This window comes from Danio rerio, chromosome 2, assembly GCF_049306965.1.
Source record: "Danio rerio strain Tuebingen ecotype United States chromosome 2, GRCz12tu, whole genome shotgun sequence".
NCBI classification, from domain to species: Eukaryota; Metazoa; Chordata; class Actinopteri; order Cypriniformes; family Danionidae; genus Danio; species Danio rerio.
Window position 1 is genome coordinate 3911998 of NC_133177.1, and position 25463 is coordinate 3937460.

General features: G+C 37.7%; 1 protein-coding gene and 1 long non-coding RNA gene across 3 annotated transcripts in view; one reads left to right on the top strand and one right to left on the bottom strand.

Moving 5' to 3' along the window:
* The window catches only part of egfra (epidermal growth factor receptor a (erythroblastic leukemia viral (v-erb-b) oncogene homolog, avian)), a 124260-nt gene that overhangs the window by 43714 nt on the left and 55083 nt on the right, over window positions 1-25463 (top strand).
* LOC141377728 (uncharacterized) lies at window positions 1823-13767 on the bottom strand. 2 transcript variants are annotated; one of them, XR_012390298.1, is made up of 3 exons: window positions 13745-13767; window positions 11477-12738; window positions 1823-4093 (listed from the first exon to the last, which is right to left on the bottom strand). It is a non-coding gene; the product is annotated as an uncharacterized lncRNA (long non-coding RNA). The 2 variants fall into 2 exon arrangements; XR_012390299.1 differs by having other exon boundaries at window positions 2599-4109; window positions 11498-12738.

Consider the following 25463-nt stretch of genomic DNA (forward strand, 5'->3'; position numbering starts at 1 on the left):
CAACACAAAATAACTTGACTTCTAGTTGATGACTTGATATCAGAAGTGGCTTATATGAAAGGCAAAGGCCTCTAGATTACGCTTATTTAACCAAAATAAAATATGATCATGTCTTGATTTTTAATTCTTTAATTAGGACAGTAATGTCTGACTTTGCTTAAACAAAAGTCTTGTCACTGAACAGAAATAATGTCCAGTATGGAATATAAAGTCCTGCTGCAGTGGAGACAGGATGAATATTGTGTCTGACTCCATCATGAGCTTGGAGGACTGCATCCATACATCTCTGACATGACTCAAATCACTGATTAATAAAGTCATCTGGAATGGTAAAGAAAGCGTTCTTGCAGGACTCCCAGAGCTCATCGAGAGTCCCTGGATTCAGCTTCAATGCCTTCTCCTTTATCTTACCCCAGACATGCTCAATAATGTTCATGTCGTGACTGGGCTGGCCAATCCTGGAGCACCTTGACTTTTCAGGAACTTTGATGTGGAGGCTGAAGTATGAGAAGGAGCGCTATCCTGCTGGATAATTTTTCCTCTCCTGTGGTATAAAAACTTTAAAAAATAAATGATCAAATGTGTGTGTGTGTGTGTGTGTGTGTGTGTGTGTGTGTGTATATATATATATATATATATATATATATATATATATATATATATATATATATATGCAAGAAATAATATCAGCTCTTTATAGAATAAATCAAATATTAAAATTATACCCACACCCATAACTAATAAATCCAGAGAAACTGAGAATTTTGAAATGGTTCTTAAAATGTTTTCACAGTTTTAATGGATAAATGTAACATAAATATTGTCTTTTACAAAGTAATGAGTTGAGTTTACTTGTGGAAACTGATTACCTCAGAATTTTCAAGTAAATCACTACATAATTTCTGAGTTGATTAAGCTGCTTTAACTTAGTTCAGTTAGCTTTTTATTTGTAAAGACTACCTAAAAAAGTGAGTACAGTCAACTCAATATAACAAGTTCAGCTGACCTAAAGGTCTAAGTTTGGTTTAATACGGATAACTTAAATAAAAAGTTGAGTTAACATATTTGCTAGTTCACGTTATTAGACAAATTTGTGGAAACTGATTACCTTAAGTTTCTCAAGTAAGTAACCTACCTGTGGAGTTATTTCAATTAAAAATGTTGTGAGCGCAGCATTAGAAGTCGGGATCGCATTTGTGTAATAGCCTACGAGCTACCTCTGTGCTTGCGCGCCCATTTCATCTGCTCATGCACAAAACTTCTAGCCCACCCCTCAAATATAAGCCGCTTCAAGAGCGTGCAGATGTCAAGCTGCTGAATGCGATTTAGCGCGTTTATGTGACAAGAATGTCTCCAGCATTTATTAGATCTGCTAAGAATATTTATAAATGTCTCCAATAGACAAACAGAGTAGCGTTAATTCGTCCTGAAGTAAAGTAAAACGACTATACGTCGTGATTGCTGCTCCTTCACGTCACCTTAAAGGGTAAACAAATGACGCACAGCACTACTATGGTTACAGAAAAGTTTGCACTGTTATAATTCACCTACCCTTTAATGCGATTAAAGTGGTGCGATTATTACCCGCTATTAAAAGAATTAAATGGCTGTTTCTCAATATGCGTTCTTCAGCGGTCTTGCATCCTCGTGTTCTCGTGCAACATCATCATCAGCTGCCTAAGTTCAGTTCCAATACTCAAGACCGCAAGTACGTAGGACGCGTGAAACTTCCGGGATGTGATCTTGATATTGAGGACGCACCGATGCAGACTTGAGCACCGAACTCGCTCTGGAAGTTCCAGAAGTCATTGCGACTGGAGGTGGGAAGCGCTGCATTTTATTTAGATTTATTATTAAAGTTCAGAGATATGACTTATTTACCTCAGGAGTTTCACTAAATAAAACGGTGGAAGTAAACATTACCATGGATAAAGGAATAAACACATTAAGGGTGTTTGTTTGCTGAAATTCGTATTAAAATCTGTTTTATTTATATTGTGCAGAGTATATTGATAATGTTTTTATGCAAAGTATATATTTTGAAAATGGAAAAAAACAATAAATCGTTGTATGAAGGCTGTAATGTTAAATAATTTACCATTTAAAACACGTGAAGGTCATGTGACCATCAGGAAGAACGCAGCATCTCAATTCTCAAAGGACGCATTCTCTGCCCTCGCGGTCTCCTGAGTTCGTTTTTCCGAGGACACCTGGCAAGACCGGTCTTCACAAGAACGCAAGTCCGTTCTCTGCGTTCTTGGAATTGAGAAACAGTCAATGTTTTAAGTAAGAAGCTGTAATGTAGCCGTGGCGGGATGAATTTTGGCGTGGCGCCCCGCCATGGAAGAATGAATGTACCGGAAACCATGCAAGGTTTATGGAACAAAACAAGCACAAGCAAATAAATTCAGTAATGTGGTGAGAATTTTTTTAATTATGTGGTCAATTTTTCATTGAACTGTAGCAACAGTTTAAACCTTTGTGAGAACTTTAAATAAAGTTAGTTAATCTATTTGCCTATTTATAGTCATCTGCTTGAAGGATAGTGGTATGGCACAAATGTTCAAAGGTAACTGTGCCAGCGAATATTTTATAGTTGGAATAGTAAGTAAACGTGCAAGCGTTAGCACATTCATTAGCCAACATTACCTCACACACTTACCTCACAAACTAGCCAGGGATGTGTTTCAACCTAATAAACCCCTTTTCTTCATTCATTAGGCTTGAGAAGTTAAGTTCTTACAGCTCTTTTGACCTCACCGACTCGCTTGTTGCTGTTTCAAAAATGTAATTTCCTTCTCAACTTTGCCTAGTCATCTGAAGTTATGGGGTTATGACAGGCATAATTATAGCTCCGTGAGCGCTAATGTTGGGTTTCATATACTATTTGGAATGAACAACTGGCTGGATTAGGACAGAACTTTGATTCAACTCATAACTAGCTATATACACGGCAACAAAGAGGTTGTACATAAATGTCGCAAGCCAGTCAGTGATCTTAGCTCGACGCTAATAAGAACAGTGCGCCTTTGTTATTACAAAAACACAGACACAGTGCTTACTTTCAGAAGAGAATATATCACAGAAAAGTACACAAATCAAATCGGCGGACGTAAAAAAACAAAACAAAAGCGAAGACAACCATTGCAGTGAATCAGCTCTTGGCTCGCTCTGGTTCTTCTAAAATGATGAATAAAGCCCATGACTGTGTAGGCACCAGTGCTCACATTAGCAACTCAATGGGTAACGGATGTCAGTATCATGAATGGGCAAGTTTTGTTCACACGGTCAGCAGCAGAAGACGAATGTTCACCAGTTCTGTAGCTTTTCCAATGCATTCAGTTGGGTCATTGAGACCGACAGACAGTGCCTGTTGTGATGTCACCACACTGTTGTGTGGTGATTTGAAAAGGCAAAAGAGGGCAGGATGGATCAACTTTCATTGTAAACAATGCTGGGCTACACTACACTGATTTGTGTTGAGGCAAGTTAACTTATTAGTTTTTACTAATTTAAGTTGATTGAACATAAAACAATTCAGTTGTCCCTAAAAAACATAAGAATTGTGTTGTTTTGGCTGATTTTAAGTAAGTGATTTGAATGGTATGTTCAAATCTTGTTCATTTGTTTAGGTAAGTTAATTATTTTGCACTGGAATTAAAAATTCAGGATGTGCTTACCCAAGAATTGAAACCAAAATTGAATATTCATTAATATTTTATTAATTAATATGAAGTTATTTTGTAATACTTTGTAATGAAACTCAGTAACTTAAGTTATACAGATTTTTAAAAAACACAAGCCAATGAAATATTCACAGTTTATTCACAGTTAAATGTTAGGCCTCATTTTACTAGCATTGTTATGACAGTAGATCTGCTGTAAGCGACAGTAACAAGTATACTACTGTACATAGAAATCTGTGCATTATTTTAGTGGACTTTGCTTTCCAGGTGAGCATGCGCTCTTTATGCATAGATAATTAAATGCGTACTTAAGCGGGAAATCTACAAAGCAAAATATTGAGTGCATGTAAGCCAGTCGGAATTGAAAACGCCATTGAAATGAATGGGTTTTATAGTGCAGCACTTTCCTGAAAGGTATGAAAACTGCAATGACTATGACTGGAGGGAGAATGAAAACAGCAGTCTGAACATTGCTGGGAATTGGTTAGAGTTGTTCATTGTTTTGGGATATTTTTTTTGCGTGTTGTTGTTAATTATAGGTGAAATAGGTGAACAAAATAGGTTTTAGTGTATAAGTGTGTGTGTGTGTGTGTGTGTATGTGTGTGTGTGAATATGAGAGTGTATGGGTGTTTTCCAGTACTTTGTTGCAGCTGGATTTGTGTTGAGGCAAGTTAACTTATCAGTTTTTACTAATTTAAGTTGATTGAAACAATTAAGTTTTCCCTAAAAACATGAGAATTGTGTTGTTTCGGCTGATTTTATTTAAGTAGTTTGAACAGTATCGTCAAATCGTATTCATTTGTGTAGGTTAAATAATTAATTTGCTCTGAAAATAAAAATTCAGCATGTGCTTGGACCAAGAACTGCAACCAAAAATATAACATTCATTATTATTTTATTAAATAATATGTTATGTTAAGTTATTTTGTAATATTCTGTAGTGTAACTCCGTAATTTAAGTTATAACGATTAAAAAACACAAGCCAATGAAATAATCACAGTTTATTCACAGTTCAAGAGTTCACACTTAGCTGATGATTTACAAAGCTTATTTGGCATGCTGTCCCGGGAGAGAGCCCCGAGCTCAAGGGCTCCTCGAGCCCGGGGCTTCCTCCCGTTGGCAGAGCAAGAAGGGAGCCTGAGCTCGGTGGATCTCAGAACTCCCCTGCCGCTGTAGCTAAGGGAACGTAAGGAATTAGACCAGCTTGATTGTTAAGTATGTTGAATGTCTTTGGATGGTGGGAGGAAACCGGAGAGCCCGGGGAAAACCCACGCGGACACGGGAAGGACATACAAACTCCCCACAGAAACACTCACCGGTCCTATTGAACTAGGACCGGCAGTATTCTTGCTGTGTGGTTCACAGTGCTAACCACTGGACCGCCGTGCCGCCCAATTACAGGTAAAGGAGGAGAATAGGGGAGGAGGGGGGTTTCTTCCAAACGAAGATAAAGTGAACTGAAAACTTAGACTATTTATGGTGCCTTAGGGCTCATATGATTGGAAGATTAGTGATTAGCAAATGCGAGACTGGACGTGATAAATCATAAGCACGTGATCCTCTCGAAATTAGTTTATGAATAAACTTCACTTCAAGAGTTCACACTTAGCTGATGATTTACAAAGCTTATTTGGCATGCTGTCCCGGGAGAGAGCCCCGAGCTCAAGGGCTCCTCGAGCCCGGGGCTTCCTCCCGTTGGCAGAGCAAGAAGGGAGCCTGAGCTCGGTGGATCTCAGAACTCCCCAAAATGCAGAAATTAATCGCTCGGGACAGCAGCCGCGTATTCGAAGAAAAAACCCCCCAAAAGGCAGGAAATTTAGAGCTATATCCGGCTGCTGGATATAATAGAAGGAAAGAGGTTAAATGCATGGGCATTAATTAGATAGGATTAATAAGGGTGAAAAGAGGATTCTGATAACTCTTGCTGGAGTTAGAGTTTGAAGGAACCCCTGCGGGGTTCATGGTTTTCGGGGTTAAGAAGAAGGGGAGAATAGGTGGTTTGAAGCAGTGGAAAGAGAACTTTGAGTGAATCTTGTGGGAGTTGGAGCTCTAAGTGACCCCTGCGGGGGCCAGAGTAGAGTGAAGGTATGGAGCAGAGAGTGGAGGAGAGTAGCTCTTACGAAAGATGGAGCTTTGTGAGAGTTTGAGTTTAGAGCGGCCTCTGCGGAGGTTAGAGCTTGAGGGTAGGGTGTAGATAGGAGCGACCTCTGCGGAGGTTTGAGCTTGAAGGTAGGGTGTAGATAGGAGTGACCTCTGCGGAGGTTTGAGCTTGAGGATAGGGTGTAGATAGGAGTGACCTCTGCGGAGGTTTGAGCTTGAGGATAGGGTGTAGATAGGAGCGACCTCTGCGGAGGTTTGAGCTTGAAGGTAGGGTGTATATAGGAGTGACCTCTGCGGAGGTTTGAGCTTGAGGGTAGGGTGTAGATAGGAGTGACCTCTGCGGAGGTTAGAGCTTGAGGGTAGGGTGTAGATAGGAGCGACCTCTGCGGAGGTTTGAGCTTGAAGGTAGGGTGTAGATAGGAGTGACCTCTGCGGAGGTTTGAGCTTGAAGGTAGGGTGTAGATAGGAGTGACCTCTGCGGAGGTTTGAGCTTGAGGGTAGGGTGTAGATAGGAGTGACCTCTGCGGAGGTTTGAGCTTGAGGGTAGAGTGTAGATAGGAGTGACCTCTGCGGAGGTTTGAGCTTGAGGGTAGGGTGTAGATAGGAGTGACCTCTGCGGAGGTTTGAGCTTGAGGGTAGAGTGTAGATAGGAGTGACCTCTGCGGAGGTTTGAGCTTGAGGGTAGAGTGTAGCTAGGAGCGACCTCTGCGGAGGTTTGAGCTTGAAGGTAGGGTGTAGATAGGAGTGACCTCTGCGGAGGTTTGAGCTTGAGGGTAGGGTGTAGATAGGAGTGACCTCTGCGGAGGTTTGAGCTTGAGGGTAGAGTGTAGCTGGGAGGAGCAATGAGTGGAAAAGAGTAACTCTTGCGAGAGTTGGAGCTTGAAGCGACCTCTGTGGAGGTCAGAGCTTGGGGGTAGAGTGTAGATAGGGGGAGATAGGTAGCAGTGAGTGGAAGAGAGTAACTCTTGTGAGAGTTGGAGCTCTGAGCGACCTTTGTGGAGGTCAGAGCTTGAGGGTAGATTGCGGATAGGAGGAGATAGATATCAGTGAGTGGGAAAGAGGATTTGGATAACTCTTGCGAGAGATTGGGGCTCGGAGCGACCCCTGTGGGGGTCAGAGCTAGAGGGTGAGTCATAAGGAGAAGAGAGGTAGTTGAAGTAGAGTGAAGAAGTTTTAGCTTGAGCGGACCCCTGCGGGGTTTGGAGCTTGGAGAAAGAGTCTAGGCGGAAAAAGAATAGGTAACATCGTGAAGAAGAAAGGACTGTGGCCGCTATGGCCGAATCCTGCAAGAGTTGGAGCTCAAGGGGGCCCCTTCGGGTGTCTGGAGAGTCTAGACAGGAGAAACAAGATCATTAGAGGTAGAGTGTAAAATAGATTAGTTGGGAGTGGAGTGTAGAGAAGAAAGGAACGAGAGGCTGAAAAGTAGGGTTATAAGGATAAAAGATTTGGAAAAGTTGGAAGAAGGGAACAAGCACAAATATAATACATATGTACAAATGCAGTAAATGCGCAAAGAACATGTGGATACAAATGTCTGCATCTGTAAATAGCTATTGGTGATTGCAGAAGATGCTAACTGCAATGGCCCTTGAGGGAGTCCTTGGCAAACATGTAAGGGTGCCATGGGTGGACAATTGGGCTTCTGCGGGGTTTGGTTTGGATGACTCTTGCGAGAGTCGAGGCTCTGTTAGACACCTTTTTGAGTTGGAGCCGTGTGAGGAGGTGCTTGGGGGTTGGTTAAAGCCTGTTGGGCTTTCTTGAGGTGGTATTTACTGAGACGTATATAAGATTTGAAAACTTCAGAAGACCAGCGACCAAGGGTCTGGATCTGATGGTGTGAGAGCCCGTTGTAGTGGCTGCGCCAATCCTGAATGAGTGGCTGGAAAAGGGCTCTGGGAAAAAACCTGATAGGCGAAAGATTTCTTTAAGGTGTTTTTGAAACCAGAATCGAGATACTGGACGGTTAGCGTCATCAGTAAAAAGCGGGGCCAGTGGGTTCGCCTCTTGAGATTTTCTAGGCTAAGAGGGTTTGGAATGGGCGTGTAGGTGAAGGAATATTGAAAATGAGGATAGAGTGTCCTCTCTGGAATTAATCTGTTTTGCTTTGTTTGATAAGGAAAGAGATAGTTTCCCTGTCTTGCAAAGCTAGATCTGAGATGGTGGGGTGGAGTAGAGGGTTAAATTTGGATGTAACTGTTAATTCAGAACATTTAAGAAACCCCCCAAAAAATGCTAGATTGAACATAGCATCTAAGGTGCGGGCTGTATGGGAGGAAATGTAACCTTTACAGAGGGTGTAGATGCATGAGGTAAGGATTTTGAGTGTAATGGGTTGTCTAGCATGGTATGGAATTGTTTGAACGAATTCCATGCTGTGAGGTATGCATTGAGGGTTCTGGGAGCTATTGCTTGTAGGATAAGAGATAGAGAAGTTTGATGAAGATTATGAAGTGGGTGGTTTATAAAAATATCGTTACTGAATAAGGAGGGACCGGCGTTGGGTGAGGGTCTGCTTCCGGGGCTAGTTGCCAGAATATCTGCAAAGAGAAATGAGAGAGAGAGAGTCAGCGATTTGGTTTTTGCAACCAGGTACATGTTCAGCAATCATGATAAATTGTTTTTTAGCAGATATCCAGATAAGGTGTCTTAAAAATGGCATAAGCGATTGGGAGTGGGAGCGCCCTTTGTTAATGCAATGCACTGTAGCTTCGTTATCGCAGTGAAAGAGAATGCTAGATGTAGACCATTCGTCCCCCCACAGGATGGCTGCTGCGATGATAGGGTAGAATTTGAAGAGGGCTGAAAAACATTGGTCTTTGGAATGGAATTACAATTGGGTTGGCCATGTTGAGACAAACCAGTGTCCTTTATATTAGCCACTGTAACCTATTGGAGGGGCAGCGTCTGTGTATGTGTTGATGTCAATAGGGGATGCAATCAAGTCGCTGTAGAAAAAGGAACAGCCGTTCCATTGCTTAAGGAAAGAGATCCATAAGCAAAGTTCATCGCGACTGGGTTTGGAGAGAAAAAATTGTTTCTTCTAAACCATGAACTGTGGTGGATAATTGATGGAGGTGGGAAATGAAAGGAATAATGCGCATAGCGAAATTTAGATGGCCGAGAATTGGTAGGAGTTCTCGTTGTGTGCACATCTGTTTTTCAAGGAAAATTTGGGATAGAGAAATTATTCGATTGATTTTCTCTTTAGGAAGGGATGCTTGGAATTTATGCGAGTCTAGATTAATACCCAGAAATACGATTGAAGTACTGGGTCCTTCCGAGATCAGCGAAAACCTGCTGGGTGATCGCTAGGTGTTTGGCTGGAGGAGATGACGGGGGGGGAAATAAGAAAATCGTCTAGAAGGTGAATGAGGTATGGTATTTCGTAAATATTAGACAGAATCCAGCATAAAGCTTCTGACATTATGTCAAATATTTTTTGGGCTGCTTTTGCATCCAAAAAATAGAATTGATTTCGCCAATAAATGCCAAAAGGTGCCAGAAGTCTGGGTGGATTGGCATGATTTTAAAGGTAGGGGAAATGTCTTCTTTGGCTAGCCAGGTGTTACGACTGGCTATCTTTATGAGAGAGATCTCTTGATCAATGTCGTGGTAGTTAAGTAAATATTCGTCCAATGGGATAGTGCTGTTAATGCTAGGAAAGGAGCAATTGTGTTGGGACGAAAGGTCGACTACAAGGCGTTTTTGCCAGAACATTTTGAGTAGCGACACCAATGGGGCTAATGCGCGAGATATTAAAAGGAGGAGCCTTGGAGTTCCAATCATGAAGTTGTTGTCGATTTCTTTTTAATAAGATAATCGACGGTTTCAGGTTCGGAGGTTGCAGACTGCAGGTTAGGACAGATTGGATAGAGTGAAAAATGGAATGTATCCTTTGTGAAGAGGATGTGGAGTGTAATAGGTTGGATGAGGGTCAGCTTCTGGAGCCAGCAGTCATGATCTCTAAAATAGAAAAAACAAAGAGAATCAGAAATTAAATCTTTGCAAAATAATACAAGTATGGCAGACATGAAAATTGTTTTAGTTTATATCCATGCGAGGCATCTTAATAAGGGCATGGGCGGCTGTAAATGAAAGCGCTTTTGATAATGCATGGTCCGATGACTTCATTGATACGATGTGCAAGGATGGTAGGGGTGGGTGTTCGTCTCCTAACGGGATGACAGATGAATGGAGAGCTGAGGACATGGGATATGGCTAGTCTGGTGGTCCTGGAAAACTGGTACCCCTTGAAGACTGAGCATGTGAAGTGATAATGAAGTTTAAATTTGTATTTATAACAGTCAAGTGGGAAGTTTGTTTCTTTGCCGTTTTCACATCCCACTGACTTGCTATATAATCTTATATGACGCTTGTAAATCAACACATGAGTCGCTGGCGTATTACAATTGGACTTCTGTGCTTGATGGCATAATGTTTTTCAATAGCTTGTTAATATTTACTGGTTGGGTAATAATCTTTTCAGAAGTTAAATGTCAAATGGAATTTTATTTTATTTTTTTTTATTTATTATTTTATTTATTTTTTTTTTTTTTTAACTAAATTTACAAGCGTGTCTGGCCTATTCATTCATAAGGTCTTTGCAACAGAGTCAAGAGAGAGGGCGGGACCATCTCCAGTCTTTTAGCTCATTGGATGGAGACGCTTATCTTTACAGCTATTGGCTTAAGGAGTTTCAGTCAGGCCATGCAAAAGGTGCAAAAAGCCTGGCGGCCATTTTGTTGATCAAATTCAACATTGTTTGTGGCTGGAGCTGCTGCTCTGCTGAACACATTCCAGCAAACAATCTGTTAAACGATGGATAGCATGTGTACTGCTAGGAGAAGGTGAGGGTTCCGTTTTATTGCAATAGCTTTGGAGTTTGGCTTATATCTTGCTGGGAAATAAGGTTGAAGACACAGCAGATGCGTTGTAGAGGCTCTTTGAAGTGGAAGGTTTTGGTGTTGTTGTTTAAGCTGTTGATGAAATTGTTGGAGTTGTAGTTGTTTGAAATGGTAGCAATAGTAGTTGTTGTTGTTGTTGCTGTAGCTTGTATATTGTAGCTTGTAGATTGAAGCTTTTAGATTGTATATTGTAGATTGTAGCTTGAAGCTTTTGTAGCTTGTAGCACTTGTAGCTTTTGTAGTTGATGAGCAGAGCAGAGCGTTCTTCCAAATGAAGATCCTGAAGATTGTAGCTTGTTGCTGCTTTAGTTGTCCATGCTGGTTTAGAGTTGGTTCTTCAACGGAGCTAGCTACGGTGAAGCTGCTTCTTCCAAACGAAGATAAAGTGAACTGAAAACTTAGACTATTTATGGTGCCTTAGGGCTCATATGATTGGAAGATTAGTGATTAGCAAATGCGAGACTGGACGTGATAAATCATAAGCACGTGATCCTCTCGAAATTAGTTTATGAATAAACTTCACTTAATGTTAGGCCTCATTTTACTTACTAGCATTGTTATGACAGTAGATCTGCTGTTAGCGACAGTAACAAGTATACTACTGTACATAGAAATCTGTGCATTATTTTAGTAGACTTTGCTTTCCAGGTGAGCATGCGCTCTTTTTGCATAGATAATTATATGCGTACTTAAGCAGGAAATCTACAAAGCAAAATATTGAGTGCATGTAAGCCAGTCGGAATTGAAAACGCCATTGAAATGAATGTGTTTTATAGTGCAGCACTTTCCTGAAAGGTATGAAAACCACAGTGACTGTGACTGGAGGGAGAATGAAAACAGCAGTCTGAACACTGCTGGGAATTGGTTAGAGTTGTTCGTTATTTTCGCATCATTTTTTTGTGTTTTTTTATGCCAATTTTTTTTTTGCCAATACTTTTCGGTAGCCGAGAATTTGGTTCATTCCTGCGTTTAACAGTATACGAAATATATTTAGGGTCACTTAATTTGCTCCTACTTCAGACAAGGTCTAATCCAACAATTGGAGCAACAGCTGGTCAAAAGTGTGCCATACAATACACTGGCATAGGATGCGAAAGAGTTGAAGACATACATTTACAGAAAACCAATGCTAGTGGATTTTCTTCATTGGCATTGACTCTTGTATTATGCAACCAGGAAAATGGCCAATTTGTGGAAATGAGTTCACTGGGAACCTGGCCTGGTGGCTAGTGTGAAAAAAGCCTCTGTGAAACCCCCTTAAAAAGGTAGTTTAACTCAAAAATGAAACCTTTCTCATATTTACTCATGTTTAATTGATTGGAAACTTTTGTGAATTTCTTTCTTATGGTGAAAGGAAGATATAAAAGCTATTGACTTCCATAGTAGGAACAAAATACTATGGATGTCAGTGGCTGCTTTTTAAGAACTTTAAAACTTCTTTAAAATGTAAGTAATATGTACGTAATAAATGGGTAACCCCCATTCAAAAAAGAAAATAACATACACACACACACACACACACACACACACACACACACACACACACACACACACACACACACATATATATATATATAGTTGCTTTTTAAAAAATCACTTAAAATTGGTCTAAATTAAGATATTATTTGTGAAATATTAAATTCCTACCTTGTTCTAATAATTAATAAACAGAAGTCTGTTTTGTTTTTACTATTGATTTTTTATCAGTTTTTATATGAACTTAATTTGACCCTGGGGCGACACGGTGGCTCAGTGGTTAGCACTGTTGCCTCACAGCAAGAAGGTTGCTGCATCGAGTCCTGGCTGGATCAGTTGGCATTTTTGTGTGGAGTTTGCATGTTCTCCCAATGTTGGTGTGGGTTTCCTCCAGTTTGCCCGACATGAGCTTTAGGTGAATTGGTGAACAAATTGGTCATAGTGTATAAGTGTGTGTGTGTGTGTTAATGTGAGAGTGTATGGGTGTTTCCCAGTACTGGGTTACAGCTAAAAGGGCATCCGGTGCGTAAAACATATGCTGGAATAGTTGGTGGTTCGCTGTGGCGACTCCTGATAAGTAAGGGACTAAGCTGAAAAAAAAAAGAATGAATGAATTTAATTTAACCTTATTTTTGTAATATTTATTTTATAATTAATAGATTATTTTAATAAAGCAAATAATTTATTTTGTTCAAATGTAAACTCCTTTATGGTTGTAAAAGTTAATGTTAATTATAAATTTTTAAGTTCAACTTTTAATTATAATATGCTAATTATTTCAAATGCAATCTTTTTTTTCATGCACCGCCTGACACTCCCCTTTTGGTCCTCTGGGCATCTCTTAGCTCAATTTAAAGAAACCAAATAGCTCTTTTCTAACAGTGCTGAGTAAAGAGCCAATTTTACAATCTTAATTTTTAAAAGTGAAGTTAAAAAACGACTTTGATGCATATAATCCTGCAGAGGGGATCTCATCGCAACTCGATCACAAGTTCAATTGCGAAAAGCTAGCGCGCTAATGTTTGGCTAATGTTACGACTAGGTGCTCAAAAGGTCATTTTCTCCAGCATTCCAGCCCTGGGCCTTAGGATAAACAAAGTCCAAGATTTGCAAAGTGTAACTGGAGATGTACACGAGTTGTTAGGGAGAGCTTTCCAACAGAGATAAACATTTGCCTCAGTTTAGGTCCTTATTTGTCTCTCTCAGGAGTTTTTGAAGGAAAAAAAGCACGATGAATGACGTTCTCGCATCTGATTCCTCAAAAGAAGAACACAACATTGTCCAGGAACACAGTGTCCATCAGATTCAGGACTTTTATCAGACCAAAAAGAGATCCTCTTGGAAATAAAGTAATGTGAAATGGTTAAATACTCCATACTCAACAAAATTATGTTTATTGTTTGTTCAAACTACTTATTTAAAATGGGCTGAAAGAATTGTTGAGTTTTTTGGGGGGACTACTTGATTGTTTTATGTTCAACCAACTTAAATTTGTAAAAACTAATAAGTTAACTTAATTCTATGTTAAATTATATTCTTAATTATGCTGGAATAGTTGATGGTTTGCTGTGGCGACCCCTGATAAGTAAGGGACTAAGCCAGGGGTCACCAATCCTGGTCCTGGAGGGCCGGTGTCCCTGCAGGGTTTAGCTCCATCTTGCCTCAACACACCTGCCTGGATGTTTCAAGTATACCTTGTAAGACCTTGATTAGCTTGTTCAGGTGTGTTTGATTAGGGTTGGAGCTAAAATCTGCATGACACCGGCCCTCCAGGAACAAGTTTGGTGACCACTGGACTAAGCTGAAAAAAAGAATAAATGAATTTAATTTAACCTTATTTTTGTAATATTTATTTTATAATTAATAGATTATTTTAATACCAGCCGTGGTCAATCATAAGCATGTGATCCTCTCGAAATTAGTTTATAAATAAACTTCACTTAAATGGAATAAAATTCTTTCGATTTTTCGCACACTGTAGGGACATTAGAGACTTATTTTACGTCTTGTTAAAAGGGGGATTGACAGGTCTCCTTTAATTGAGAGTTTCCTCCAGTAGTAGCATTGTATCTTTTTCTCTATGTAATTCCTTGCAGAAATGACCTTTAAAGCACTGTTGCATTTGTTACTGCAAAACTGACATTGCGGAGGAAGCTTTACAGTGGGTGTAATAAAGTCAACACGGTATCATTTTTCTGCTAGAAAAGCCAATAATGCATTTAAAGGACATTCTGTGAAATGAAATACGCGCCTCTTCCGTGGGTGTTTTGCATCTGGCTGGATTCACACACGTGTCTCTCTTCCAGTTCACTCAAATCCGCCCTTTCCACCCTTTTCTCCTTCTCCTCGGAGGCCACTGCAGCATCTGGGTTTGCAGAAAGGCAATGACCGACCCTACAAGGAACTTCCTGAAATGTCAGATCGGCCAGTTTTTTCTTAGTTTTATTGCCATACACTTTTTTTAAATGTTAGTTGTGGTTATGGGAAATCTGTTTACATTTTTTACAAATCCGATTAATTTTGTTCCTAAATTCTTTTTTTTTTCCAATTTCTTTTTTTTCTTAAACTCTATTTTAACAGTTAAAAATAAATATTAATATAACTTAATATAATAAAATCTTTTCAAAAATCTCATTTAATTTACTTCATATTTCTTAGTTTTAAACACTAGCTTGACAGAAGTTCTAGACCCTTATGATCTTGTCTAGCATCTATTGTAGCTTATGTAAGACTTATGCACACACTTATGGCCCGTTTCCACTGACTGCTACTGTGCGATACGGTACGGGTCAGTTCAGGTCACCTTTATCAAACTTTTAGTCTGGTTAGTTATGAGGTATATATATATATATATATATATATATATATATATATATATATATATATATATATATATATATATATATATATATATATATATATATATATATATACAGTATATATATATGCATGTCTGTTTGATGTTTGTTAAATTTGGCCCGGGACAACGTTTTTTTTTTTGCATCTGGCCACGGCCCAAAAAGTTTGGACACCCCTGTCTCAGAACTTCCGATTCAGTCGCCTATGGGAGAAATTACTTGGAATAATAAACGGTAGAAAATGGCCAAACTGCTTGCTCTTCAAACAAATGTTTTCATAACTATACAGACCAAGCAGAATAATATGTTAGAAAATATCAAATTGCAACATCAAGCAGTTTTTAACGTCAAAAAATGATTGGAAGTGACCGGAAGTCTCGAGAAAAAAATATTCAAATGGCAGCACCCGCTCATCGGCTGAGAATAAGGCGAATAGTACACTCAAAGATTGACTTTTGCTGCTTGTTAAAACTACCTATTTAAATTGAGTTGAAATAACACAAATTATTTATTTCTTGGGGGGGGGGGGGGGTGACAAACTTAATTGTTTTATGTTTAGTCAACTTAAATTTGTTAAAATGATTAAGCTAAGTTAACTGATTTGTGTTGGGACAACATGAAGTGATTGTGTGGTTCCCAGCATTTTTTACAGTGTGGTGGTGGTGGTGGTTTAGTGTGTACGTGTGTGTCTGTTCCATCTTCTTCCTGTGTGTTCCTCAAGTCCCCAATCTGAAACGCCCCCACATCTCCTCTGTCTTCATCCCACACTCATTTTTTTGGATTCAGTTGGAGCTGCTCTCAGCTGGAGCCCAGGGCTCCGCTTCAAAGCCCCCCAGTATATTATTGTCATCCACACCCGCATTGTGTTGGGATGCTGTCTGTGTTTACGTTGCTCCATATGAAGCGGAACACACGTCGACCCCAAAACAATCCCGTCCTGGCAGGAGAGGAAAGTGTGGGCTTAATGCACAGGAAGGTCTGAGGAAGAGCTTTATTTTCCTCATTAAAAGCCATAGTGGTCCTGAGAGGTTTGAGCTGCGCTTTAAACCAAACGCCTTGAGCTGTTGGTCCAAGGAGGATGATTCAGAGACATCCAAATGACTTTATAAAAACATCTGGATTTATGCTTGCAGGGAAAAAGAAAAAAAAAAGTTTTTGTTTTGTGCAATTCATCTTCCAGAAGAATAAAAAAATGAACCTTTTAACCAAAAGCAATGCACTAGAAACCATTTATGTGAGAGAAACAGTCACCTAAGTTATAGGGATAGTTTACCCAAATTGACAATTTGCTAATTATGAAAACTTTTTTGGAAAGTATATTTGGATAATGCCTCTTTTTTTACATCTTTCTTTCTGTTCAACAGAAGGAACTCAAACAGGCTTGGAACAATACATCATGACAGATCTATTTAGTTTATTTTGTGTTATTTTTTTCCACAGTGTCAAAATTCTGTGGATCTCGTCTATCAAATCTGAGCTTTATTTTGTATTTTCTATTGGATTCGAGTCAGGGTATTGGCTGGGCCATTCTACAGCTTGCTTTTCTTTCTCTAAATGCATTTGAGAGTTTCCTTGGCTGTGTTTTGGATCATTGTCTTGCTAAAATGTCCACACTGGTTTCATCTTCATCATTCTGCTAATGTAGATGTCGGACTGAAGCAGCTGATATTCACTTACACTGAGGAAGGGCAGAGGGTTGCTAAAGAACTACTGAGAGATTTTAGCTGCTGTCTGGGCTTTCACTTTCTTTCTACACCTCCCTTTCTTCATGTGTTTAATACTTTTTCATGCGTCATTTCATTTTATTATACAAACTTCATGTGTAAACCAATTCAATTTTTATTTTCTTATATGGACTTGGTTGTTAACAGCATCCTATGAAAATTTTAAGTCAACAACACCTTTAGAAATACCTTTTCTAAGAAAAATGGTGACGCATTTGATACTTTTTTTAAACCTTTTTAGCAAAAGTAATGCACAAGAAAGTCTTTAGGTTACAAAAGTGGGAGAAATAGTCACATAAGTTAAGTGGATCGTTCACCCAAATTAAAAATTGACTAATTATTTCCTCAAGTGGAAACACAAAACAAGAAACGAAAACTATTATGCAAAGTTAAGGGGTCTTTTTAACATCGTCCTTTCTGTTTAACAGAAGACACTCAAACAGACTTGGAACAAATAATCATGACAGATTTTTAATTTTGTCTTTTTTTTTAACAGAGTGTCAAAATTCTGTGGATCTCGTCTATCAAATCTGAGCTTTATTTGGTATTCTCTATTGGATTCGAGTCAGGTGTTTGGCTGGGCCATTCTACAGCTTGATTTTCTTTCTCTGAAAGCATTTGAGAGTTTCCTTGGCTGTGTTTTGGATCATTGTCTTGCTGAAATGTCCACCCTGGTTTCATCTTCATCCTCCTGCTAATGTAGATGTTGAACTGAAGCAGTTGATATTCGTTTTAGCTGTCTGGGCTTTCACTCCCTTTCTATACCTCCCTTTCTTCATGTTTTATATTTTTACATGCATCATTTCATTTTATTACACAAACTTCATGTGTAAACCAAACATTTTTCTTTGTTCCAAACAGCATCCTATGAAAATTTCAAGTCAGCACCTTTAGAAATACGTTTTCTTAGAAAAACGGTGACGCATTCGATACTTTTTCGAACCTTTTAAGCAAAAGTACTGGGTACTGGGTTCTGAAACACTCATTCACACACACACTCATACACTACAGCCAATTTAGTTTACCCAATTCACCTATACTGCATGTGTTTAGACTGTTGGGGGAAACCGGAGCACCCGGAGGAAACCCACGCCAACACGGGGAGAACATGCAAACTCCACACAGAAATGCCAACTGGTCCTGTCGGGATTCAAACCAGTGATCTTGTCACTATGATGCCTTATATATATATATATATATATATATATATATATATATATATATATATATATATATATATATATATATATATATATATATATATATATATATATATACTGTATATATATATATATATATATATATATATATATATATATATATATATATATATATATATATCACATTTTATTAACTGCTTTTCACATTTGTGTACTTTTTGACGGCTTTTGTGTTTATTATTTCTGCTAGTGTACTGTATGTATGTACATTTCATAGTGAGAAGGCGAGTGTGTTTTCTGAATAAATGACACCAATTTAAGTATTAGGTGCCTATTTCCGATGAATAAATAATGACTAATATAATTACACAGGAAATGGCTTAGCAATGCTGTTTGCCTATAACTGTGGATTTGCTTTCCTGTAACTCAGTTACAGTACTTGATCAGCAAGTGCCATTTCAGGTAATGGCACTGCTTCATGAGAGGAAAAGGGATCAGCTTCGTTTTGTCTGTTTTATGATGTCTTAGAAATCGAATTAGGCATAAAGCAGGACATTTGGTTATGCATTTAGAAATAAATAGAGTTTATGCACATTTATCTGGCGCGAGATGCACTTATAGTGGATTTTTTAAAGCTCTTAAAGTACAGTATATGTAGTTTAAGTCACCACATTATTTCTGTCAAAATTACGTGGCATGCACATTGTCTGCTGCCTCTGTACCTTATCAAGAAACATTACAAATTTGAGCAAGTAGACTTGTCTTATGTTAATTCAAACAGTTTTACTGTACATGGTGGAAAAAAGCTTACATTCTCAAGAAGAAACATTTAAATTCATGACTTTTCTTGAGTAAATTAAACCAGTTTTACTGAAATTGCTGAAAAAACACTCGCATCTTTTTCAGGAAACATAAAAATTTAAGTGAATAGACTTTTATAATATATATTCAGACAGTTTTATTTATGAAAAAACTTACGCCCTCTTCAAGAAACATTTAAACTTAAGTATATAGACAGTAAATTTATCCAGTTTTACAATAATTGATGAAAAAAACACTCATTTAATTTGACAAGTAGACTTTTCTTCAGTAAACTCAACCAGTTTTACTGTAATTGATGGTATAAAACACTCACACCCTCTTCAAGAAACATAAAAATTTGAGCAAGTAGACGTTTCTAATGTAAATTCAACCAGTTTTACTATAATTGATGAGATAAAACACTCACACCCTCTTCAAGAAACATTTAAACTTAAGTATATAGACAGTAAATTTATCCAGTTTTACAATAATTGATGAAAAAAAACACTCATTTAATTTGACAAGTAGACTTTTCTTCAGTAAATTCAACCAGTTTTACATGACGAAAACACTCACCGGCACTTTAAGACACATTTAATTATGAGTGTGTAGACATTTCTTCATAAATTCAGACAGTTTTTCTACTCTTTCTCTGTACTTTCTGATGAAATAAAATGCTCACATGAAATAAAAAGCTAACCCTTAACAAACCAAACTAGATTATTAAAGTTTGTCGAGACAAACTTTGAGGCTGGCTTGTGAAAGCCTGTTGGTAATAGTTTATTTAGTTTATACAGTTTTAAAAAGTATAGATAGATAGATAGATAGATAGATAGATAGATAGATAGATAGATAGATAGATAGATAGATAGATAGATAGATAGATAGATAGAAAGATAGAAAGATAGATAGATATTAAATTTCTAGAATGTTAAAGTACTTAGCTAATCATTATTAGCATGTTGCTATAACACTACAGCATGACGATATCAATCTGGGTCTCTATAATGGCAGTCTATGGGAGAGTTGCTAGGGTGCAGTATCTGGTTGTTAGGGAGTGGCTAGAAAGTTAAAAGCTCATCAGTTATTGGCAGTTTGGTAGTCTGAGTTAAATGAGCTCAGCCATTAGTCTGTAGGACAGTCTGATGCAGAGTTATAAGCTCTCAAAGTTTGATCCAATGTAAAGTCAATGACAGTCTTTTAAATGGAAGTCTATAGGACAGTTTCTAGGGTCCCAAAAGTGGTTACTAGGGCGTGGCCAAAAATGTTAAAAGCTCATCAGGTATTGGCAGTTAGGTAGTCTGAATTAAATGAGCCCAGTTAGAAGTCTGTGTGACAGTCTGATGCAGAGTTATGAGGTCACAAAGTCTGGTCCAATGTTAAGTCAATGGGATTTTTCCGACGGTCCCAGGACGTTTTTCGGAAAACCGAAAGTCAGATCAGTTGGAAAAGATATAGCACACTGAATCAGACCAGTTTGAAGGTTTGGTGTGAGTTTGGTGGTCATAGCTCGAAAGCTCTAGGAGGAGATGCGTTTTGTTTTTTAGTCTCAGAAGAAAAATAGGATAACAATAGTCTGGCTTGCTACACAAGCCAGCCTAATTAAACATGTAGGCTAATGGATGTCTTCAGCAAAGTGAGTTTCCACAGTTTCCTTATCCATGAAAGTAAAGGAGTAAAGTGAAGAGTAAAAGTAAAGAGAACGTAAAGAGGCTGAATGGAGGAGGCTCGTTCTTTATCCTCGAGCTGCAGATGCTCTGTTTAACTGTTTTCTCGCTAGTGAAGCATTCAGTTTTTCCACTTACAAAGTCCGCCATGTAAATAGCAAATGTCCCAAGCGACGCAACTGACTCTTATAGGAAACGGGAGACGAGACTGGTTGGTTAAATGAATGTTATTCTCAAAACACACCCATAACTCAGAGAATAAGCACAACCCTGTTAGACCATGCGCCGTTCATAAAATAGCAAAAGTAGATTTAGACATGCTCTTAATGCTTTTGAACCATAAGCTTTAGCAACGCAATCTCACGGCAATTCGTAACTTTTTGCTTTAATGGCTAATTCGTATGAATTCGTACGATCTAATTAATACAATTTTGTACGATTTGCTCATCACCCAATGAAGGTGTGTTTAGGGGTGGGGTTAGCTGCCATGCCTCCTTTTTAAAATCGTACATTTTCATAAGACTGAACTAGCCACTAAACTGACAAAATGTAAAATACTTGCATTTCCTCGTGAGATCAGGCTGGCTTTAGACTTTGTGCATAGATTGTTAAAATAGAGCCCTTAAACATAAGCGAGTAGACAATTCTTCTATAAATTCATCCAGTTTGTCTGTAATTGATGGGATAAAACGCTCACACCCTCTTCAAGAAACATAAAAATTCAAGCAAGTATAGACTTTTCTTCTGCAGTTCAACCAGTTTTACATGATAAAAACACTCACATCCTCTTTGAGAAACATTTCAATTGAGCCAGTAGACTTTCTAATGTAAATTCAACCAGTTTTTCTAAAATTGATGGGATAAAACACTCACATCCTTTTCAAGAAACATTAAAATTTAAGCGAGTAGACTTACGTTTGTAATTCAAACAGTTTTACATGATAAAAACACTCACATCCTCTTTAAGAAACATTTAAACTTGAGCAAGTAGACAATTCTTCTGTAAATTCAACACGTTTTTCTGTAATTGATGGGATAAAACGCTCACACCCTCTTCAAGAAACATTTAAATTTGAGCGAGTAGACTTTTCTAATGTAAATTCAACCAATTTTTCTGTAATTGATGAAGAAAAAAATCACTCACACACTGAAAACCCTAATACTGTAAGTTGACTGAACTAAATTACTTGAGTAAACTCGTTGCCTCAATTTAATTGAGCAATGGAGTCTCCCAAAACTTGCATATTTAAGTTTATTTACCTTGTGTTTTTTGTAGACTATACTTAAATTGTTCAGTTCACCAAACTTAGTACTACTGACAGACATTTCATTCATCCTCATTCATATATATATATATATATATATATATATATATATATATATATATATATATATATATATATATATATATATATATATATATATATATATATATATATATATATATATATATATATATATTTATATATATATATATGTATGTATGTATGTGTGTGTAATAATATACTTTGAAAAAATTCAAACAAAAAATAAGTAGCCATTTATTCACACTATAATGAATAATTTAAACATGAAGCCATTTGTTTTCTGATTTAAAAAAAAATAACCTTGTACTTAAAAGGTTGCACATATTAGAATTTTGCAGTCAAGACTACATTTGTGAAAATGATTTTTTTTTCAAAGGATTAATTTAGATTTTGAGCTCGCCACACTTGAAATGTTAAGTTTATACATTTTCATGGTACAAAAGGTAAATTAACTGATATTTTCAAGTGATAGGACCAAAATGCAAAATTTTAAGTTAAGGTTAGTCAGCTTTACATAATTGTTTAAGTAAAGACAACATTAGGGTTTTCAGTGCACCCTTTTCAGGGAACATTTAAACTAAAGCGAGTGGACTTTTCTTCATAAATGTAAGCAGTTTTAGATGGCTAAAGTCTGGTCATGGTGTCAGCCCTGTGGTCTGTATACGTGAGAACACTTAACACACATTATGAAGAGTGTTCGGCACACCTACAGCCGGCGGCAGAACGTTGCGTCACCTGCGAAGACACACCTGTAGATTGACATGGCTGTGGGCCAGAACGACAACCAGCTCAACCTCCAGTGATGAAACCATTGACGTTATAACTACCTCTGGCCACCGTTTCCATATCACATGCTGCTCTATCATCTTTGTTAATGGAAAACATCCTACCGTCTCAAACTGTCATGTGTTGTTGGGTTTTCTTGTTGCGACATCCAATGAAACGTACTCCAGAAAGGCTTCATTCTGGAGGAAATGAGTAACTCGTATCGAGCCATCCCAGATAACACCGCCAGGGCTCTGTTTATGCATTTATCTTGTCCGGTGTGTAGGCGATGGCTTGATGGCTTCGCTGTGGGATATGAAACACACTGTTTTATTGCGTATGAGCATAGCAGATGATTTGAAAGCCAACTCAATGCTATTGTTTAAGTTAAAGGGGTAGTTCACACACAAATGAAAATTCACCTCATCATTTATTCCCCCTCATGTGTGTTTCTTTCTTCTGTCAAACACAAAAGAAGATAGTTTGAAGAATGCATTTGACATACTTCAAAATGTCCTATTTTGTGTTCAGCAGATAAAAGATACCGGGTGAGGAAATATTGAAATCATTTTCATGTTTTCAACATCCCCTCAGGCACAGTTATTGATGGTTATTTATTTGTTTACTGTACTTCCCAGACCTTTTTTCAGTGTGATGCTAATATTGTTCATTCATTCATTCATTTTCTTGTCGGCTCAGTCCCTTTATTAATCCGGGGTCGCCACAGCGGAATGAACCGCCAACTTATGCAGCAAGTTTTTATTCAGCAGATGCCCTTCCAGCCTCAACATACCTCTGGGAAACATCCACACACACACTCATGCACTACGGACAATTTAGCCAACCCAATTCACCTGTACCGCATGTCTTTGTTCTGTGGGGGAAACCGGAGCACCCGGAGGAAACCCACGCGAAGGCAGGGAGAACATGCAAACTCCACACAGAAACGCCAACTGAGCAGAGGTTCGAACCAGCGACCATCTTGCTGTGAGGCGACAGCACTACCTACTGCGCTACTGCCTCGCCGCTAATATTGTTCATACTATACCTAACTTATTTTTGTTATATTGATTAAATGAATTTAATCCATTCTGGAATAAGGCTGTAACATAAAAAAATACTTTTCAAACTATGGAAGTCAGTAGTTGCCGGTTTTCAACATTCTTCAAATTATCATCTTTTGTGTTCAACAGAAGAAAGAAACTCATGAAGGTACACAATCTTAATCCTTGATATAAAAAGTGTCATTTTTAAAATTATTATTAAAGATTAAGATAGGCCTAAAGGGATTGTTCACCCAAAAGTGCAAATTCTTTCATCACTTATTCGTCCTTGACTTGTTTCAAAGCTTTTATGAGTTTTTTTTTTTATTCTAGTGAACAAAAGAGAAGAGGTTTTACAGAATGCTGGAAATCTGTAAGCATTGACTTCCATAGTATTTGCTTTTCCTACAATGGAAGTCAATGGTTACCGGTTTTCCACTTTCTTCAAAATATCTACTTTATGTTCAAAACACTTAAAGCTGCGCAAATACTGAGTAAATATTCATTTTTGGGTAAACTATCCCTTTAAGACTGTCATTAAGTATTCCCCCCTACATATATTTGCATATTTGCTTTTCCTACCATGGAAGTCAATGGTTACCGGTTTTCCACTTTCTTCAAAATATCTACTTTATGTTCAAAAAACTTAAAGCTGCACAAATACTGAGTAAATATTCATTTTTGGGTGAGCAATCCCTTTAAGACTGTCATTAAGTATTCCACCCTACTTATATTTGCGTATTTGCTTTTTCTACAATGGAAGTCAATGGTTACCGGTTTTCAACTTTTTAAAAAAAAATATCTACTTTTATGTTCAAAACACTTAAAGCTGCGCAAATAATGAGTAAATGTTCATTTTTGTGTGAACTACCCCTTTAAGACTGTCATTAAGTATTCCACCCTACTTATATTTGCATATTTGCTTTTCCTACAATGGAAGTCAATGGTTACCTGTTTTCAACTTTCTTCAAATTATCTTCTATTTTGTTCAACTGAAGAGCAAAACATTTGGAAGTGTTTAAAAACACTTAAGGTTGCGCAAGTAGTGAGTAAACATTAATTTTTGGGTGAACTATCCCTTAAAGGGCTGGTCTCAAACGTCAGTAAATCACGACAGCTTTCTCATGTGTGAGCTACAACTTTAACACCGTTCATAAGACCTCTGTCACTCACTTGTTTACAAGCTTAAGCTTTTCCTTCAAGAACAGACACGTTGAAGAATGTGACCCAACAGCCCCTCGACAGTCAGTATCCCCTGTCAGAAAAGCCGGAGTTTGTCTTAGAAGAGTGATTTGTGTAATTGTGCTGAGCACTTCATGCGTTCTCTGTTTATAGAGAGACTGTAAACGTTGGCTTTTCTGAACTGTGTCAACATACGGTTATCTCGAGTCAGGCTTATCCTGAATGAAGAGGCAACTTTGACCTGAGACCTACTGGAATGTCTTGGCCTCTGTTATCTAAGTCTATTACAGATCTGAATTACAACCACACAACAAATGTTTCCGCCATTGGCACTCTGCATGACTACACTGCAAAAATGTTTTCGCAAAAAGCATTTTCTAGACAAGCAATCTGTTTAAATTAAATAAGCAATATGCTTATTGTATTGTTATAAGAAATAATACTTTTTTCTAGTTATATTTCAACTTTTTTCTTGTAATATTTCGACTTTATTCCCGTAATATTTCAACTTTTTTCTCGTAATATTTTAACTTTTTTCTCCTAATATTTAGACTTTTTTCCTGTAGTATTTTGACTTTTTTCTCGTAAAATTGCACTTTATTCTCGTAATATTTTTACTTTTTTCTCTTAATATTTAGACTTTATTCTCGCAATATTTAGATGTTATTCTTGTAATATTTCGACTTTTTTCTCTTAATATTTCAACTTTATTGTCGTAATATTTTGACTGTATTCTTGTAAATTTCAACTTTTTTCTTGTAATATTTAAACTTTTTTCTCGTAATATT